The sequence below is a fragment of the Eulemur rufifrons genome, chromosome 6 (assembly GCF_041146395.1).
Source record: "Eulemur rufifrons isolate Redbay chromosome 6, OSU_ERuf_1, whole genome shotgun sequence".
Lineage (NCBI taxonomy): Eukaryota > Metazoa > Chordata > Mammalia > Primates > Lemuridae > Eulemur > Eulemur rufifrons.
This window is the reverse complement of record NC_090988.1, coordinates 83,106,616-83,128,939: the sequence shown is the minus strand read 5'-3', so window position 1 is coordinate 83,128,939 and position 22,324 is coordinate 83,106,616.

The window sequence follows — 22,324 nt, the reverse complement described above, 5'->3', positions numbered from 1 at the left end:
TTGGCATCTGGTATGGTTTATTGCTATCTGCTTTTTGACATTTATCAATGATCTCACTCCCACCAGTAAAAGGTCATTGAAGCAAAACACATAATAAAGCCAATCAAGATGTTATTTTTCCTCCCTAAGGCAACCCCTTTACATATTTGTATCTCTTGTAGTTTAATTTTTTGTAGGGAAAGAATCATTTTGTGAATTTATGATACTAGAAACCTCTTATAAATAAGTTGATTTCTATTTGACTTCTATAATTAGCGATATATTTACACTATTTTGTTTCATTATCAAAATAAAATATGAAACATAAATAGTGGGTTTAATTCCCCCCCCAAACATGTATCTGAGTCCTAGTTCATGGTATTAATAGCTGTGAATGTGATTTTATTTGGAAATATGGTCTTTACAGATGTAATTAAGTTAAAGGATTTGGGATGAGATGGTCATGGATTTAGTAGCCTCTAAATCCAGTGACCAGTATCCTTATAAGAGTGAGGAAAAAAAAACAAAAACAGATATTTGAGACACAGAAAAAGAGCAGGAAGGACATGTGAAGACAAAAGCAGAGATTGGAGTTACGCAGCTGCAAGCCAAAGAACACTAAGGATTTCCAAGAGCCCCAGAACCTAGGAAAGAGGGTGGAACAGATTCTCCCTCAGAGCCTTCAGAAGGATCCCATCCTTCTTATCTTGATTTTGAATTTTTGGCCTCCAGAACTCAGAATAAATCTCTGTTGTTTTAAGTCACATTGTTTGTGACACAACTGTTGAGAATTTGATGTTTTATCTAAAATACAATAATTATTTCTTCTTATTGAAACATTTTCTCAGAACATTTCAATATCTCATTGAGACACAATGTGTAAGATGCACACGCAAATTAATTTCCTTTCCTTTTAAACTCTTCTTAATTTGAGAACAATAATTACTAAGTCTATCACTTATCTCAAAGTGAGTCTTCAGTTGAAGTCTTTTCTGATCGTGAATATGTTTCTTACTTTTTAGCCACTATTTCTCTCATCTGATTTTGATTATGCTTGAGAGATGATATAACTATAAAGATTAATTAGTAGTCGGCAGAATAAAGTCATATTTCCTCACATTAGCAATATGTCAGTACCAAAATGCTGAAGTTCTCAGCTAAATGAGATAAAAAAAATGTTCAGTTCTTGTTAGGTCAGATATCTCAAGGAAAATGTACCATTTTTGTGTGCTTGCTGATTTGCAAAAATGTAAGAGAGAGTCAGATGAAGGGGATGCAGATTTATTAAGTTTGTAAAAACTCTTTAATTGCTAATTAGATAGGAGCACATCAAATCCAAATTAGAAACATTTAACCCTTTTTCTCCTCATCAATTAATAATAAGAGAGAGAAGATATTTGAAGAAATAGTGATATCTGGGAGCTCTCTTTTGGGTACACCTGGGTATCAGGTATTTCCTTACATACAAATAATTTAACAACAGCAGCAGCAACAATAACAATAGCTAGGATTCTTACTCAGGAAAGGTATTTATCTCTCTTGCCAGCACTACTGATGGATACATAATTTGTATGTGGCTCAGCACTCCATGTTGACTTGTGCTTTACTTCTTTTTGTCCTCCTAAGCTGAGCTCCTTAAGAGCACAGGTTGTGAGCAGTATGCTCAGCCATACTGGAGTCTGACATAAAATCAGTCATGCTCATCCTCTCTCTATGTAATATTTGATATTTGCATTTTCATTTTCTAAAACAGTGCCTTAAACTATTAATTATCTTGAGTACAGATTTGGGGGGGGGGGTGCCTACTTAATGCTATGTTCTAGAAGAGGACTTATTGCCTTACCTTAATCCTGTTCCTTGTTGTAAATTTGACTCATTTATATTCCCAGTGCCTAGCATAAGGCCTCGCACATGACTGGTGCTTAAAAAGTACCTAACGATTACACGGATTCTTTTTTTTTTTTGAGACAGAGTCTCACTCTGTTGCCCAGGCTAGAGTGAGTGCCGTGGCGTCAGCCTAGCTCACAGCAACCTCAAACTCCTGAGCTCAAGCGATCCTCCTGTCTCAGCCTCCCGAGTAGCTGGGACTACAGGCATGCGCCACCATGCCCGGCTAATTTTTTCTATATATTTTTAGCTGTCCATATAATTTCTTTCTATTTTTAGTAGAGGTGGGGTCTCGCTCTTGCTCAGGCTGGTCTTGAACTCCTGAGCTCAAACGATCCACCCACCTCGGCCTCCCAGAGTGCTAGGATTACAGGCGTGAGCCACCGCGCCCGGCCGACACGGATTCTTTATACAAATTGTGAAGCAGCCCTTTCAAATATAACATAAAATGCCCAAAGAGAACTTGAAATGATCCCATGAAGCAGAAATTTAGAGTTGCTAGCAAATGAGTACGGGTTCAGCATGTTAAAGCAAATTATCCATCAGACTTGGATACTGTCAGATGTCATCCATGATATGTCCAAGAATATTACATTAAAAACAAAACACTTACTGGAGCAAGTATTGATTTTTGGTCTTTATTATTTGTTAGAATACAATATATTTAAGTCTCCCTATAGGTACCTAATAATAGCAATATTAGAGATCTTTTACTCTAAAGCCTAAGTGTGGGGAAATTTCAGTAGTTTACAGAGTAAATGAAATAACCAGGAGTACCAAGACATGAAAAATCTTTGAATTTCTTTAGGTTTTTTTTTTTTTTTAATTTTTAAGGCAAAATCCAATGACATTTAAAATATTTTATATTGGTTTAAGTTCCCCTGTTTTTGGCTACACACCTTTTGATAATATGAAGAATTGTTTAATACACTGATCAGTAAATTTGCTTTAAAAAAGATTAGAGGTTCTTGATCAATGGGAGTCTAAAATTGTTTTTCTTAGAGAAAAAAATGATATTATATAGGAAAGGATAGTATCATATATTTATTGAAAAATTAATCTGTGCAAGAAACACTTATTCTAATCTAACTTGGTTACGGTAAATTTCTTAGAAAATTGTTTTGTCCATGCAATTAAAAAGAAAAAAACAAGCTTATGGAAAAAACATGATTTGAGATTTGCATTCCTATGGTACACTACAGATGGCACATTACATTAAAAAAATATTGAATGCTAAAAATGGTAAATCCCATGTTGGCTACTGCTAATAGTTTGCAGATCATACCTAATGTCTTCTCTTCTAATTCAGTTCTGGCCTCTTTATTGGCTTTATATAGGTCCGAAAACTTGAAAAAGTAGAATCACATGATCTATAATTGTCTGACATTAATTAATTCATTCAATCAAAACATTTAAAAATATGCTCTCTGCAAGTATGGTCTCCTCAAAATTGATATGACATGGTTATAAGCAAAATTTCTGAAAATAGAATGTGGTGAAGAGAGGAAGAGGAAGGATGTTTATAGCATTTTATAAATTGATTATACAGGATGTCCCAAAAGTCTCCATACAAAGGAAAAATTTTGTAATGAATATTTTGTAAATAAAGTTATATTTAGCTACAATTTACCATTTTCCATATGTATGGCAACTTTGGGGACATCCTGTAGTATTATATAAAATTGATTGTTATCAATTTTTTTGTAGTACAGAGGAGTTATCTTCAAAATGATTCTTGCCTCAGAATCTCATCTCTTAATCTCAGAAGTCAAGGAGGTGTATAAATATTCAAACAGAGAGAAAGCCAACCTTGGGGAAAAAGAAAAAGTACTAAGCAATGGCTGCAGGTGATTTTCCCAAGTGCATTATCAGAGAATGGTGAGCTTTCCTTGAAAGAGCTCTGCGTGAATCTGTCCAGTTAGTAAGAGACAGAAATCGCTATAAATACAATAATATGAACGCAGTTCTCCTTTAAATTCTGAACTTTGTCCAGCTTCAAAAGGGTTGAAGATTTTTTATAATTTTCACGCTGGTTCTGAATCTGGAAAGTGCAGACCAAACTAGGTTGTGGATAAATATAGTAGGAAGCAGAAAAGTATACCTAGGATAAAAGATTAGGATTCAGACACAAAAAGGCAAATTTTACCTGAGAATTTTACCAATGGCATAATGAGCATGGATTGTAATTTAATTTAAAAAATACATTTTAGGTAGTGACTGTTTTGCTTTTATATTGCCGCATTATAAGCCATATCAACATTTAAGAACCTAAAATAACTATTTATCTCTCATTATTCTATGAAATGATTGGGCTCAGCTGGGCAGTTTTTCCTGCTCCATGTGACACTTTTCTGGGTCGTGGTCAATGGCTGTGACTGTCAGGCAATCAGGACAATCTAAAATCAACCTGGATTGTCTAACTTGGCTCACTCATATGGCTAGCATTTAGTGCTGGCTGTTGGCAGGGAGATCATATGGGACTGACAGAGCAAGTTAATTCTCCACGTGGCCTCCCCATATGGTTGGGCTTCTCACTATGACTACTTATTCAAGAGGCAGAAAGTGGATGCTATCAGTCATCTTAAATCCTCAGGTTTCTAGAATGTCACTTTTGCCACATTCTATTGGTCAGAGCCAGGCCATAGGACAGCCCAGATTCAAAGGGAGTATAAATAAGCTCCACCTCTTGATGTGAATTGTGGTAAGAGCACAATGTCATGAGAATAATTTGGGGGCACTATCTTTGGAGACCAGCTACCACATTACTTGACATATATTTATTCTTAAGCTAACAGTTTAATAAGCTGGGCTTAATCCATTGCATACCATAGATACATATTTTATAAAATTGTCAAATTATTTTTTATTTATTAGAAAATCTAAAATTAAAATAACCATATTGATTTTTAAATATAGCTACCTAAATCACATAAAGTCAATTAATAAACCAGGTCATGTTAGAATAGACAAACCAAGTGCCCATACATTGATGTGGCGTGTATTATTCATGGCAGTGTCTAAAATCCAGTCTTTCTCATGGGGTTGGGAAATATGGGGTTGGAGTTATACAAAATATTAAGTATATAGCTGGCTTCAATTCTGGGCAAACATTGTTAAGTTGCTTCATTTCTAAGAACCTCAGACTTTTCATTTATTAAGTATGGATCATAATATTCTAGTGGACATTTCTTATCTACTAACATAGCAGTTGTTTTCTAATTCTCCTCAACTAATAGCAATCAAATCTTCTTTGGGTAAGTATTCATTCCTGAGACAGCCTGCCCCCAGCCTTCCTGACTTAACCAATTATCACATTCCATTCTTCCGGACAAAATGATGGAGCTGGGGTTGGGCTTGTGACTCAAAGCAATCCAAATAAAATAAATTTAAAAACACCTAGAATGTTGGAACAAAGAAAACATTTCCTTCTCTGTACATAAACAAGGAAGCATGTAGCACTTGGAGTTGTTATTCATGCCATTGAGTAGGGCAGGAGAACTATCTCGGCATGAGACTGACAATGCACAGTTAAGAGAAGAGGGGATGAAAAACTTCATCCTTAGTGATGCTGTTGTGCCATTGGATCTACATGAAACTGCAGCTGTCTTTCCTTCTGGACAGTCCACATTTGAGAGCTAATAATGAACCTTATTATTCTAAATCTCTTTATGTTGGAATTTTTGATACTAGCAAAATTAAGAATCTTAAAAATGTATATTTTGTAGGACTCTTTTAGAACTAAATTTGATGATTTTTATAAAATGTTTAGTACAGTGTCTGGCATATAAACAAAAATATTTTTATTTGTCCCTTATTCACTCAGTATTTCAAGTATAGCAATATTCTAGAGAAACACATCAAATAGTTTTAATTTTTTCTTAAGAAACAGATTTAATTTTTTTTTCTTAGTTACATAACAACAGAAAAAATCCTAGGAGTTTGGGTCCATTTGACTTTAATTTAAATGCATAAAGTAAAGCTGTCTGCGATTACAAGCTTACCTAACAGAGGAATATGGTATAAATGAAAAACAATAAAAATGTAATTACAGAAGCTGGTTGATTTTTTTCCTTTGAAAGAAGTTTATATTGAATAAAAAAGAGCTGATTTCTATTTTTTATGATTACATTATTCTATTTATATCCTCAGCACTGAATTAATTTCCTTGTTTAATGTTCACCTTGCTGAGGATCCTTTTAAAATACTTTAATGAGTTGAGTGCATAAATCATCTCAGTGAACACAAATACTTACATGTAAAAACTCCGGAGGGAGCTTTTTTAAGATTTTAGAGTGGTAGATAAGTCACTTAAAGGCTTCGTGCCCCATCTTTTCATCTATTAAAATAGAAAATAACAATTGTCCTTTTTCATAGACTTAACAATGGTGAAATCTTTAATAAAAATATTTCAAAAGTAAATAGATAGCATTGCATATAGAAAGCTATAGCATTCTTATTAACAAAGTCTGCCAAGGGAAGGCTTACTATCAGTTCTCACTTTTATGACTTTTAACCATCAGCTGTAATTAGTCCTGAATTATAAGATGAACTATATGCATGAAAGCAAATGCCCATATTAGAAATGAGAGGTTTTTTTTTTTAAGGCTGTAATGTATAAATATGGAGTTCAATTTGAGAATTCATGGCTAAATATTAAAAACCAGATTAGAGAATACTTCATTCATATCTTTTATTAGCTGGAGATATTTATATTATGTAAAAGTGAACTCTAATTTTAAAATAAATAAATAAATATTGCTGTAGTTCTGTAATGTGCATGAGTCATAATTAAATATTTAAACTCATTAGAGGTTCTAATACATATAACATAAGGCCTGTCATTCAGATGGCAGAGACTTATCAATCTATAGAGAGTTATTGGATATTGAATAAACACTGCTTAATTTGCTGGTTTGTAAAACTTCATTTTCATATATTGAGTTTGCTTATAGTGGATCTCATCTATATTCTCATTCAGCAGAAGCATCTCAAAGCTTCACCTACATAGAAAAACTAAACATTATTTTTTAAACGAGAAACAAGGACTCATCTATCATGTAATGGGGAATATATTGGGAATAAATTGGGAATATGATAAAGTACTGGAATAATTTCCAATTTCTTTGAAACAGTTCCATGTATGTCCTGGGCCTTGCATGTCTACTTCATGGTTCATAGGAAAACTGAGGAAAGTACATTTCTATAGCTTGTTTTATTCTCACTATTCATTATAGATATATAAACATTAGGAAACAAAAATTCCTTCAATACAGAAGAATACTAGAAACCAATACTATGTAGTAAAAAGGAAATTGCACCAAGAACTGTGATTGTGATCTGAGATCCATAACAATGATTTGGTTTTTGTGGAACTTAATTTCTCTAGGCCTTAGTGTTTTTGTCTTGTTAGAAAAATAATAATAACTTTTAGGCCCTCAAGGTGGACACTGTTTAGCTGAAGTATATAATGAATCATTAGGTCTAAGATGAACTACCTAACAGAATAACTGCTCAGGAATAAATCAGAAGGTGACATATCAAAAAGCTATTTGCAAGTCCTGTCTGCATCTCTTAACTCCCCAGAAAAACTGTTTGCTCTTACTCCATAAAATATTCTGCTTCCTTGATAATTGACATAGACTCGCTGTTTCTTTTTAGTCTACACAGCAGAGCTCATTTCTGTGCTGTGATGACTTTGCATTGACCCTACTCCCGCCTTCATATTATTCTCATCCAAACTTTAGATTCATTTTTTGTCTATTGCCTGAGTCAATTTTTTATCATATACCCTGGTCAGTCCATAAACACGAACACCTAAGAATAGAATTTTTTAATTATAACTATCATAATTTAAATTTGATAGCTGGTGAAAAGATCAAGAGAATTTGGGAAGTTTATTGTGGTTTTGAGAGTTACTTTTCACTGGACAAATATGATATTTGATTTTTTAATTTCCACACATAAATATTTGGAAATTAAAATTTTTTTCATGAATGACTTTGCAGAAAATCAAAAAGTATCTTCAAAATCACATCTCCATGATCTTGAAAGTTTGAAATGAGTTTTATTACTGATTATTTATACCCTTAGTTCTGTTTTGGAGACCCACTCCTTGAAGGCTAAAGGAGGAGAATTGTATTAATTAAGGATTATTTGTTTGATGTTCAAATTAAGTGGAAAGGTATAAAAAAATTACCACATAAACAAAATTTTCTACTTGAAAAATTATAAAGAACAATGAGCTATATCCAATAAAAACAAAATGGGAGGTATTAATTTGCCGGACTTCAAACTATACTACAAGGCTGTGGTTCTTAAAACTGCCTGGTATTGGCACAAGTGCAGGGACACAGACCAGTGGAACACAACAGAAAATCCAAATATAAAACCATCCTTATATAGACATCTAATCTTTGACAAAGCAGACAAAAACATACTCTGGGGACAAGAATCCCTATTCAATAAATGGTGCTGGGAAAATTGGATAGCCACATGTAGAAGACTGAAACAGGACCCACAGCTTTCACCTCTCACAAAAATCAAATCACGGTGGATAACAGACTTAAACCTTGGGTGTGAAACGATTAGAATTCTAGAAGAAAGTGTAGGAAAGACTCTTACAAACATTGGCCTAGGCAAAGAATTTATGAAGAAGACCCCTAAGGCAACCACAGCAACAACAAAAATAAATGAATGGGACCTGATTAAATTAAAAAGCTTCTGCACAGCCAAAGAAACAGTCACGAGAATAAACAGACCACCTACAGAATGGGAAAAAAATTTTGCATACTACACATCAAATAAAGGACTGATAACAAGAATCTATTTAGAATTCAGGAAAATCAGCAAGAAAAAATCAAACAACCCTATCAAGAAGTGGGCAAACGACATGAATAGAAATTTTTCAAAAGAAGGTATAAGAATGGCTAACAAACATATGAAAAAATGCTCAACATCCCTAATCATCAGGGAAATGCAAATCAAAATCACAATGAGATATCACTTAACTCCAGTGAGAATGGCCTTTATCAAAAAGTCCCAAAACAACACATGTTGGCGTGGATGCAGAGAGACAGGAACACTCATACACTGCTGGTGGGACTGCAAACTAGTGCAACCCCTGTGGAAAGCATTATGGAGATACCTTAAACAGATTCAAATAGATCTACAATTTGATCCAGCAATCCCATTATTGGGCATCTACCCAAAGGAACATAAGTCATTCTATGACAAAGACACCTGTACCCGAATGTTTATAGCAGCACAATTCACAATTGCAAAGATGTGGAAACAACCCAAATGCCCATCAATTCGTGATTGGATTAGTAAATTATGGTATATGTATACCATGGAGTATTACTCAGCTATAAGAAATAACAGTGATATGACATCTCTTTGGTTCTCCTGGAGAGAGTTGGAACCCATTATATTAAGTGAAGTATCCCAAGAATGGAAAAACAAGTATCACATGTACTCACCAGCAAATTGGTTTCCCTGATCATCACCTAAATTCACATCTGGGAATGATACCAATCGGATATCAGCCTGAGATGGGGGTTGGGGGGAGGGGATGCGTGTATGCCTACATGATGAGTGCGTTGTCCACCATCTGGGGAATGGTCACGCTTGAAGGTGCTGACTTGGGGAGGGGGGCGTGGGAGGAGGGGATGGGTGTATACCTACATGATGAGTGCAATGCTCACTGTCTGGGGAATGGGCACACCTGGAGCTCTGACTTGGGGGGATAGGCGGTACATGGGCAACGTATGTAACCTGAACTTTTGTACCCCCCCATAATAAGCTGAAATAAAAAAAATAAAAAAAAGAACAATGAGCTATATCATATTATAATTATTAAAATAGCCAAATCTAATATTATGTTTTCTTAAGATAATGGAAAATATCTAAACAATTCATCTAGTCTTTTCCCTACTATAATCTTACTTTTTCTAAAAACATTACATTGACTTTGAAACAATCCCAAAATAGGTGGAATAATTAACAGAGCTATAATCACCATTATAAACCTCCTGAGAACAGTCACTCTAATAAAACTGACATATTAAAGTCTACAGAAAAAAAATCAGGTGCAACTAAACATGATTAATGACAAACCAACTAATTTCACATGCAAAGAATATTAAGCAGTTGTGGACTGTGACTTGTCTCAAACTTCCTCATTAATCTAATCCTTTGATAAGAGCAAGCATACTACCAGTTGCTTTGCTCACATATTAGAATCCCATACTCTTGTTGTTTTAGCAGATTTTTGCTGGCTAAAGTAGAAAGAGAATCCTAAAATTTGAAGATATAACAGTAAAGAAGGTAATTTCTACAAAATCATAATTTTTTTCAATGTTCAATTTTGCTTTAAAAAAAAATTGAAAGTCCTCATGTTATTACGTGTTACCTTTTTCAACATTGTGACCAGTGTGTCTTAGTGGCCTTGAAATTTTTAAGTAATTTGGCAACTAATAGTTTTGCTCTTGTTTCTTTCATAAGTTTCTCTTTTGAAAATTTTCAAATGAAGGGAAAATTGAATTCTGTGGTTTCTTATCCATGTGTACTCTATCAACTGTGAAACTTTTATCCAAATAAAAGTGAGATACTTGGCATAGCCATTATATTAGAAGGAAGGATATTGACTATATACTATGCATCTTCCATCTTATGAAATAATACCTTTTCCACTGTGTAATGCAACTATTCTTGATGTCAGTGATGTTTCCTCTGAGGAAGCTCCTGTTTTACATAGCAATAACCGGGACCATGATATTGAGTAGACAGACTGAACATTATTTATTTGGCCTGGGGAAGGCACTACCTAAGATTACTCCTCTGTATATCCCTGAAATGTAACCATGAACCACACAATTGCTCCTTATATCAAGGATCAATTTCTTGAATTCTTCTCCTTATGTTCTTTTTTTTTTTTTTTTTTTTTTTTTTGGTTATACTCTTTCTTTTGGCTGTTCTTAATTTTCATAGCTCAAAAGTCACCTCAAGTTTAGCCTACCACAACAAGAAAAAAAAAAAAAAACTGGCTCATATTTTCTAAACCTCACTTCAAACCTGTGTTTCTAGAGATGCATCTCTCTCTAAGACAGATTGGGGCTACACATGATGATTGCACAGATTTCTTTAAAATTATAACAGGATATGGTAGCTGCCTTTGAATTCTCAACATTTAAGTCAGTCAGCAAGCGTAAACTTGGAACTTTGAGGGCAACCTAAGTAATAGCATCAAAGGCAACAACAGACCTTAACTGAACAATTAATATGTGCCACGCACCTTGCTAGACATTTTAACAAGAGTTATTGTATTTATATCACACAGTTGTAATTAACTCCATAGTAAATGAAGGCTTAGAGGACTTAGGTCACATGCTCAACTTACAGCTGCTATGTGCTAGAGCCAAATCTCCCTGAGGCCAAATACTGGCCTAACATACTGACAAGCTTGAATGAGCACTGTGCCCTTCCTTTGAAGCAACTACTCCAGCCATCAAAAGTCAGCCTCCAATTTAATTGAGGCCTGCATTTGGGATTCCCATGGAATAACCTATTATTCCCATAAATAAGATAGGTTCCTTGAAGATAACTCTGGGTGTATCTTGAAATCAAATATAACATATCCTCTGTCATTTCTTATTTTTTTCCACAACTGAGGCGGCCCTGGTACCTACTTACCTGAGTAAATAAGATCTCTCTTTGATGCAATAATATTAGGTCATTAAATATGAAATGTCCGATTTCTAATCAAAAGTGTAGTTTATTATATCTCAAACAAGAAACTACATTTAATCAAAGTATGCACCTAAACTATCAACACATTTTGCTATCTTAATAGTAGCTTGTTTATGCCAGCAACAAAGAAGCCTGGAGAAGCCTAGATAGTGAGTGGTGATGAAATCGTGAAAGGCATTTTCCACAGCTTGTTGAGAATTGAATATTTTTCCTTGAAAGAAGTGGTCCAAAGCCTAGAAGAAGTGGTAGAAAGTTGGTGCAAGGTCTGGTGAAGATGGTAGATGACAAAAAGTTTCCAAGTCCAGGCTCTGTAGTTTGAGCAGGGTGGTTTGTGTGAAATGTGGTCAAGTTTTGTTTCGCAAGAGGATTCACCTGTCTCTATTGATCAATCTTTTTTTTTTTTTTTTTTGAGTCAGATTCTCGCACTTTTGCCCTGGCTAGAGTGCCGTGGCGTCAGCCTAGCTCATGCAACCTCAAACTCCCAGGCTTAAGCAATCCTTCTGCCTCAGCCTCCCATGTAGCTGGGACTACAGGCATGCACCACCGTGCCCAGCTAATTTTTTCTATATTAAAAATAAAAACTATATTTTTAGTTGTCCAGATAATTTCTATTTTTTTTTTTTTTTTAGTAGAGACAGGGTCTCACTCTTGCTCAGGCTGGTCTTGAACTCCTGACCTCGAGCAATCCTTCTGCCTTGGCCTCCCAGAGTGCTAGGATTACAGGAGTGAGCCACCGTGCCTGGCCTCTATTGATCAATCTTGGCAGCTTAATTGCAAGCATCCTCATCATTTCGTCCAGTTGGTTGCAGTAGACATTCGTTGTAATAGATTGACCAAGTTTAACGAAGCTGTAGTAGATAATACCAGTGCTGGACCACCAGACACTATTTGCTTTTTTTGATGAATATTCGGTTTTTGGACTGTGTTTCAGTACTTCATCTTTATACAGCCATTGTGCTGAATGCTTGAAATTATAAAAAAAAATCCATTTTTCATCACATGTAACAATATAACATAGAAAGGGTTCGCCTTTATGTCATGACCACAAAGAAAGGCAAGCTTTGAGACAATTCTCTTCTGACGCTTGTTTAGATCATGTGGAACCCATCTATCCAGCTTCTTTGCCTCGCCAATTTGTTTCAAATGGTACAGTGTTGTGGGATAGTAATGTAAAACCTTGTTGCTAATTCACGTGTAGGTTGAAATGGATTTGCTTCCACTACGGCTTTCAGCTTATCATTATCCATTATCTCAGGTCTCCCATGTGGCTCATTTTCAAGTTTAAAATCATCAGAACAGAACTTCTCAAACTATCAATATACTGTGTATTCATTAGCCACATCCTTCCCAAACACTTTGTAGATATTTTGAGCTCTCTGTGCTTCATTGGTTCCATGATGGAACTCATTTGAAAATAACATGAATTTTTGACTTATCCATGCTTTCACAAAAATTGCTCTAAAAAATTTGAAAGATAATCACAAGCCAAAACATGCATTTGAAAGACTAAGGATGTACTTTCACAATAAAAATAAAACAAAAAATGTCAAAGTGAAATGTCAGAACTATGAACTGTCAAACTTAGTACTTAAGGAAATCGGACATTTCATACTTAATAACCTGATAGTTTTTTTTTTTTTTTAAACGAGGCCTCTATACAAATGTATAGAATATTTTTCTCTGTTGTAAATGCGTATGTGCTATAATGTCCTTTCTACCTGCATAACAACATATTTCCTTTTAGCTTTTCTACTATTTAAATCAATATCACAGATGATGTTGAGGAAGATGATAATGATGATGATGATTTTGTTGTGTAGCCTTCTAGATTCTTTTAATTATATTTTATCATTTATTTTTTTAACAGCAGGTTGAGTTAAGAAAATGTCATCTATCTTTGCATGAGAACGGGAACCCCAAAATTATAGTGCCCAGAGCAGTCTTGAGAAAACATCTCCAATGTATAGTTGTACTGAGTATTGAGTCAAAAGAAATTGTCAACACTTACACAAATTAACATTATGTAACCAATACAGACCTGTTTATATATCAATAGTTTATATCTAAATAGTTTTCCCTTTCATTATAACTGGTTTTTTAAAGTACATACAGGCTCCATGTTTAAAAAAAATGTATTTAAATTTAAAAAGAAAATTATGTATTAAATATAATGAAAGAGTGTTAGTAATTATTTCCTGATTTGGTTTATAGTGTCAAACAACTGCTCAGAACGCAGGCAATATTAAATCTTATCAAAACCAGTACTATCTTCTTGACATAATTTCATATACTGACAAAATTAAATTAAGTTAAATAGCCTTTTATCTTTGCAGGTCCTTGAACTTTGACTCCCTTATACTTTCTAGTTTTTGTATCTCTATTATTATTATTATTTTACTCTTTACATATGTTCTAGTCTTATTCACTACTGCTAAACAGGAGGGGAAATTTAAAAAAATGCTGCTTTTCTATTTCTTCTTTCAAGTTGGTTTTTATCACCTTCCTGCTACACAATCATACTGCTACCTGTTACCTCTATCTCGCTAAAACACATACAGCTTTTCTTTTTGTGAGACTGAGATTGGATCTCTTCCAATGACCCTCATCTCCAGTAGAAAAACTTGTCCAAAGGAACCATAATTAAAATAAAGCAGCAGAGTTTCAGGTAACAAATGGAAAAGACATATGACAATCAATGCCCTTAAATAGGATGCTGGAAAAACAGTGAGAAAGGTATTTAATGAATACTCATGTCGCTGCCTATAGGAATTAGGGAAAAATCAAAATGGAAAATACATACCATATTTGCTCAATATTTTTTAACCATCCTAGTTAAATCAGAAGCAGGAATCCTTAAAGTATGTGCTCATGAAATTTTCAAAAATATAAAGAACTATCATTATTTTTCCTGGGACTCCCCAACAGTGAAGCATCTTCACTGCCTTAAAAATAAAATGTCAGGTAGTGCCAGCCTAGGCTTTATGTCCTATTTTCCAGGTGTACACAATCAAAAGTTGAACTCCAATAAGGTTAAGAAAATAGCTTTTCAAATATTCTCAGGAGCTGCTAGAAAACAGACTGCTTTAAATTGGCTTCAAACAAACCAATGAAAAGACACTCCAAACATGAAATGAAAGGTGCAGAAGGTTACAGAAATTCAAGAACAGAGGAAATGAAATTACAACCAAGCTAAAACGTATACAAGATCTCTTTATCAATAGATGATTACTCATTTTATTTGTATTTTCAAATGTATAAAACAGAATAGGTAGAATAAGATGACTGGAGAAATAGGATTCTCATATTTTGGTTTCTCAAGAAGATACTTTGGACACTCAGTTAATGCTAGCAAAAAACCAAACCAAAACAAAACAACAACAAAAAAAAAACAGACTGTAACCTAATTAGGAATAATGTATGCTGTTCTTTTAATATAAATTTAATTAGTGTAAATTTTCTTTTTTTTTTTTCTCTTAAAGAATTTGGACTTGGTAGAAGAGTAAATCTTGTCTTTTCCTTTTTCAATTTTTTTAACATGATTTATTTCCATACACTTTGTGTAAGACTAAAGATTAAAAATGTAAAAAGTTAATATTGTGTCTTATTTCTCATTTTCAGGCAACTTTTATATTTTTTCCTTTGCATAAAATAAAAATGTTGGGTTTAGTTCATTACAAGTGTGGCAACTTACAGGCAGCTGCAAATATGAACATTTTGAGGTGGGCTCTGTGTTCCCTTTCCTTAAATCTGGATTGACCTGGGAGTGCTTTGACAAATACAATGTGGCAGAAATTATGTCAAGTTTTGGGTTTAGAATTTGAAAGAACTTGTAGCTCCTGCCTTTCTTGTGGAACCCTGAGCCAACATATATGTTTGATTATCATGCTGGAGAGACTACATAGAAAGGCCTTAGGATCACATGGAGAGGACGAAGAGGCCACCGGAGCCCAGTTCCCCAGCTCTCCCCTCCAAGGTGACACACATGTGAGTAAAGCCATCTTGGACATTCCACACTGGCCAAACCAATACCTGAACTCTTCCAAATCACCAGTTAATCTCAGGTGAGCAGTTGCATTTTTCAGCCAAATCCCACCTGAATTCTTGACACATTTAACTGGAAGATAAAAGAAAACATGTTATTTAAGCCACTAAATTTGGAATGAGTGCATTATGCAGCATAAATCACTGGAACAACAGGCATTCAAGCTTCTTTCAAGCAAAGGAGACGGCCATAACTATAAAATTATTTTAGAGTTTAGAAAGAAAAACTACTGTAGCACATCACCCCAAAACTGCATTGAAAGCAACATGGTATTACTTCATCAGTTTAATCCAACTAGAAGGTTCTTTAATTCTGAAATCAAAGGGATGCCCTTGTCAGAAATAAGGATAATTGTCAAGTTTTACAATTAATATATAGAAAAACTTAAGACTATCTCATTATATTATTGTTTTTAAAATAGAAAAGCAGGTTTAGAAAAATGTACAATAGTACATGTTATAGACTTTGTGATAATGTATATCCAAATGTATGCCCATATATAAGAAATTATTTTAACAAATATTTATTGACCTTTCACTATATACCAAGCCCAATTATTGATCTTTCCACTATATGACAAGTACCGGAGCTCATTTTTTACTGAATATAACCAACATTACTAAATAAATAGGTAACTAGATGTCTTTTATCTGTCCAAAACATTAACAGTCCCAAATACATGTCATTTCATTTAAATGACTTTAATAGCATCATTTAACTGGTTTCTCATTTTAGGCTTCTTTTTACAAGATCATGTATTGTATAACACAATAAAACAAATACATCTGTACATATTCAGAAAGCTGTACAACTGAGAAGAGAGTGCACGAATGTGCATCATGATTTTGTTTTTACTAGAATAAATTGTAGTGGGAATTACTCAAGTTATCCCAGGGGCAGAAAATGGCTTGGGAAGAGAAGGATATAAAAGGGACATTACTCATATTTTATAATTTCTTTCTAGAGCAACCTCAGAAATTCAGGAAAGCATTTTCAGCTACAGCTAAAATACTTGCTTCAACTTGGGGAATGTGGTTTTCTTGCAAAGGATGTCAAAATTTCATTTAACAGACTAGCCTGAAATAATGTCTCAGTGCAAGTATCACTCTTAATATTAATGTTCATAAGTTATGTGAAGGAACAATATTGGTATAACCAGGTCACTCATGCAAATCAGGAGACTCCCATCTTATATTAACAACTTCCCACCATAATTTGATCAGGCTCAGTGACTCAGAGGTAATAAATGAGTAAGACAACAAACAAAACAACAAATAAGTAAATCAACTGCCAATAATAGTCTTTCAAGCCATCCAATCCTCTGGGATTTATGTGTTTAATTAAGGGAAATAAATTATGTTCTGTTGAATCACTAAGGATATTGTGAATCAAATAGTATTTAAATGATTTGTCTTGCAATATTTGTTACTAATTAAATTATTCAATGCTATATGAACAGGCAAGATAAAGGAAATAGAAATAAGATTTATTTTATCATGTAGTAAGTTTTGAAATCATGGGCTACTGGCCACTTCTTTGAAGCAGAACAGAAAAATCAGAATCATCATCAAACATAAAAACATAACAATGCAGTAGTGGGTTTAGGATTCTATTTTTCAATGAGCCTCCAAAATTATAACTTTTGATAATCATGGCAAATACTTTCCATTCTCTCAAAGAGTACACTATGATTAAATTATGATGATGAGTTCCACCTGATTAAACACATAAATGAACAAACAAAATATAGCGGGAAAAGTAACCATACAAACAATAAGGTTTTCATTGGTTCCTATAATTTAACTGTTTAGAGAGGTTCAGGCAAAATTTCATGCAATAAACCAAACAATGTCTTAAAGGGATCCTTTCCTATCCATGTTTTCCTATGACTCTTAACTTTATGACTATAAATCCATATGATGACATATCCTGTATTGGGTATACTTAGTAACCTAGACTCTAGAGTCAAGTGCCTATATTAGCATCACTGTGCAGCCTGAACTTTCTTAGTTTCTTCATCTGGCCCCACTATCCTTAACTGAAAGAGAATATAAAAATGGTATCTTCCTCATATTATTGTAAAAATTAAATACATTGGTAATAACTATTAATATAAAGTTCTCATGTAAGTGTCTGATATTATGTAAGTCCTATAGAAGAATAAAATATGCTTAATGGTTATTATGGTCAGAAACTGACTTCAATGGTTTGAGATTTTATATCTTCCTAAAATACTCCACATCTTCCTAAAATATGAGACTTCTAAAATTTACTCTTAACCCTCCCAAACTAAATTCTCTTAATCATCCCTAAACTAATCATTATAAGTATAAAAATTTGAGTCACAGTCTCAGTCTCATTGTAGCCCACTCCTAGAATTCGGAGTGGGGTCCATCCAAGCTAAATAAAAACATGTTCATCTCAAATTCCAAGCATGTTTGTTTTATATATGCATTAGTATATTCCAATATATAATATGAATCAATACCTGAGGACTTCCTATATACATTGTATATATTGTGCTAAACACAGTGTTATATTCCATTGAATTGTATAACATTTATGAAGCTTTTAGATAAAAATGTGTGTGAAAGTGTGTGTTTCTATATACACATTCAGAGCCAACATGTGTGCATGTAGGAAGGGAAGATAGATGCATTTTTTATTGGAGTTTTTATATGGTGGGTGAGGTTGAAACTGGGAAGGCTTTGAATAGATAGGAATTGGAAAAATTCGAATTAGAGAATATTGAGCAGCATAGAATTTTTTCAGTTTGGTGCAGCAAATTAACAACAACAAAAAGTTTATATGAGGATAGTGAGAACATAAGAAAAACCATGATAGAAAGTGTGTTTTAAAAATAGCAGAAAATGAAGCTGAAGGAAAGAGGGATTTCACTGTCATGAGAAGGAAATTGGACTTGACTCCAAGAGGGGAGCCATAATAAATCCTTGCGTTTTTCACTGATATGATGAAATCAGAATTTCACAAGGATAAGTCTAACTTAAGTGGACAGAGACTGCTGACGGTAAAGGAAGCATTAACTAGATTATTATAGTAATTTAGGCTTGAGGTAATAGAGCGGTGGACTGAAACAAGCAGTAGTGGAACAAGCTGAAACAATCAAGAACAGGCTTTAGTGAGAAACTAAAGTTTAGAAGATGAAAGGAAAATGGCAGGACCAATATTTTCCTGTAGTGTAGTGTAGGGATTTTAGTGTAGTGTGCAAAACTCATGGTAGTACTGATACAAAAGAGGGCCGGGAGAAAAAGGCAATATTGAAGAATGGATGCCAATGTTGATTGCTTGGTTTGTTATTCTTGAAAGTGGGGATTTAAAGTGGAGAAATCGCAGCAACAGATGGATATATAGAAGTGAGGTCCATATGAGAGGTCGAACCTGTAGCATCTCAGCAATTGCCTGTATCTTCATGTATTTTAAAGTTAAACCTGGAAATTGTGCTAGACTTTTGAATTTCAAGCCAAGGGAAGCTTATTTAAAATATCTCCTTTTGTTAGGTATTCTTTTTTTTGAATACTATGAATTATCTGATTAAAACAATGAAAATGCCTATCACAGAGTGATTCCAATGATTGGAATCCAATGTATTACTTATACATAACTGTGCTGCCATTATTTGTGATCAAATTTGGTGTGTTGTAAAAATCCCTGGTACATAAGGGATTGAACTATCTGAAATTTGTCCTTTGTAAATTTTTCTTAATTAAAGAAACAAAGCACATAGTCTAATTTATGGAATCAGCAAGTTTTCTTTAAATTAGAAGACAAATCAAGTCATAATCCATATAATGTCTTCTGTTGTCAGTAGGAAGTAAGAGACACATCTTACCTTACACTGGATGCAAAACAGACGTTGTTCAGTGGATTAGACTGTGGACCATTTCTTTTTTGTTTTACTTTTAAGATAACATTTAAAGATACCAGATTGTTCTAATTGCAAGTGTCAAACATTCATTAGCTTAATGGAAAAAGGTAACAGATTATGTATATAATAGTCACCCGGGGAGAAGATATATATTTACAGCACACAGCACTTATGTAGATAGATTGTAGACATAATAATATTCCATAGGGGGGAGAGAGAGAGAGAGACAATTACTCTAATGGAAAGCAAGAGAATGTGATTAACATTAAATGCTACCCGAAGACATATATTTGTGGTGAGAATGACATGGAGGGCAGCCATGTTGGCCTTTGGGTGACAGAGGTAGGCAAAATAATAGATGTGTTGAGCTGCCTCAGTTAGAAAACAATTGCAGATTTGTTTTTTTAATTTTTGAAGGAATCACACCTTATTTTTCCTGGTGTGGTAAACTAAGTTTCTAAAATGGCTTCCAAAACTGATTCGATTTAATTCCTTACAAATATAGTGAGATATAACTATATATTAGGTTATTTGTTACAGTTGATATTAAGATAGGGAGATGATTTTGCTGTGCCTTATCTAAATACATGAGCCCTTAAATACAAAGAACTGTCTTTGTCTGGTGGCAGAAAAAGAGAGATTTAAAGCATGAGAAGGACAGGATGGATTAGTGATACAATAGGCCACATGAGAGGAAATGTTTTGGCCTTAAAGAACTGAGAAAAGTCCTTGCCTGAAAACCAGCAAGCAGGGAGGATGTTGGCCATACCCTCCAAAGGACTGAATTTTGCCATTAATGGAATGAGCTTTGAAGAGGATCCCAGTCTCCAGTGAGAATGTACTTGGCCAATAAGTTGATTTTGGCCCCTGAGCATAGAACCTGGGCAAGACCACTTACTTCTGACCTATAGAACTGTGGCTTAGAAAAGAAAATTTTAGAGAACAAATTCTTGAGTTTATTAGAGCTCAAAGACCAAAAATTTTACCACATGTTAATTGCCTACATTATGGATTTAAAAAATCATTTCAAATATACACTATGAATAGCCATAAATGAGAAAAATGAATGAGCCATCATTCAAGGTTAATTTAATGGAGAGATAGTTTCAAAGAGTGCAATATAATACAGTCATGTGCAGCATAATGATGGTCAAAGATAGATTGCATATAAGATGGTGGTTCCATACAATTACAATGGAGCTGAGAGTTCCTACCGACTAGTGACACTGTAGCCACCTCAATGTTGTAGTTGCAATGTGTTATCCACATGTTCCTGGTGATGCTTGTGTAAACAAACCAACTGCACTGCCAGTTGTATAAAAGTCTGTAACATACAATTATTTACAGTCCATAATACCTAATAATGATGACTTACTTATCTACTTATTTACTATACTACACATTTCATCATTATTTTAGAATGTACTACTACTTATTAAAAAAAAAAAAAAAGTTAACTGCAAACCAGCCTCAAGCAGGTCCTTCAGAAGGTATTCCAGAAGCAGGATTGTTTTTAATAGAGGTGACTGTTCCATGTGTCTTATTGTCCCTGAAGACCTTACAGTGGGTCAAGATGTGGAAACCACTAATATGGAGGATCCTGGCCCTCAGTAGGCCTGGATTAATGTGTGTGTTTGTGTCTTAGTTTTTAATAAATAGTTTAAGAAGTAAAAAAAGAAAAATAAAAAGAATTTTTAAATTGATAAAATATAAAATAAGGATATAAAGTATTTTTGTATAGCTGTATGATGCATTTCCATTTTAAGCTAAGTGTTATTACAAGAGTCAATAGTTAAAAATTAAAAATTTATAAAGTAAAAAAGTTAATTTATTATTGAAAAAAGAAAAAAGTTAAATAAATTTAATGTGGTCTAAATATACAGTGTTTATAAAGTCTGCAGCACTGCAAAGTAATGTCCTAGGCCTTCACATTCACTCCCTGCTCACTCACTAACTCACCCAGAGCAACTCCCAGTCCTCCAAGTTCCATTCATGGAACGTGGCCTATACAGATGCACAATTTTTTAATCTAATGGAAATACATAAAAATAAAGGTGTTTTTATCGCAAAAGTGATTATAAGAGATTATAAATATGCATCTGTTTTCAAGGGAGGGTAATACCAGGTTTACTGTGGCAGGTGGCAGCATGGAGCTTTGTGAAGTGGCAGCGTGCTGTGATATAAGCAGAAGACGCAGGAGGAAGAAGAAATCATTCTATTCTAATACAGCATTATCATTCATGTATTTGGAATCAAATTAATGTGGAATTTCTAGCTTTGAGTAAATCACTGTGCTGTGCATTCATGCTCATTTCTTTTGTGGCCATATGCAATTTCTATATATTTCTGTCTCCTGGATTATTGTCACTCATTTCTACTTAAATGTGTTTATTCTCCAAATTTGTGGGAAATCATAACAATCCCTTGATTTTTACATCGTTATTTTATTTTTTCCATTTTTTCTGACATTATCGTAAAGCTTTGCAAATCTGTTGGGTATAATTTTTTTCCGTGTGATTACATTGGGGGATATAAAATCTTAACATTCTTTTATGTTATGGTTGCATATTTTGATGGATTTAATATTAAGTGATCATCATTTTAAATCGCCGTTCAAGACTAATAAATGTGACTTGATTTCTACTTGATTATACAAATGAACCATGAAAATGATGCAGTATGACTTCCAGATGGCCAGATTAGAAAACACTTTAAATTACCACACAGTCCAGGCTTCTGAAGAGAGCAGATAAGCTATTCTTCACTCACTCCCTCCACTGTCT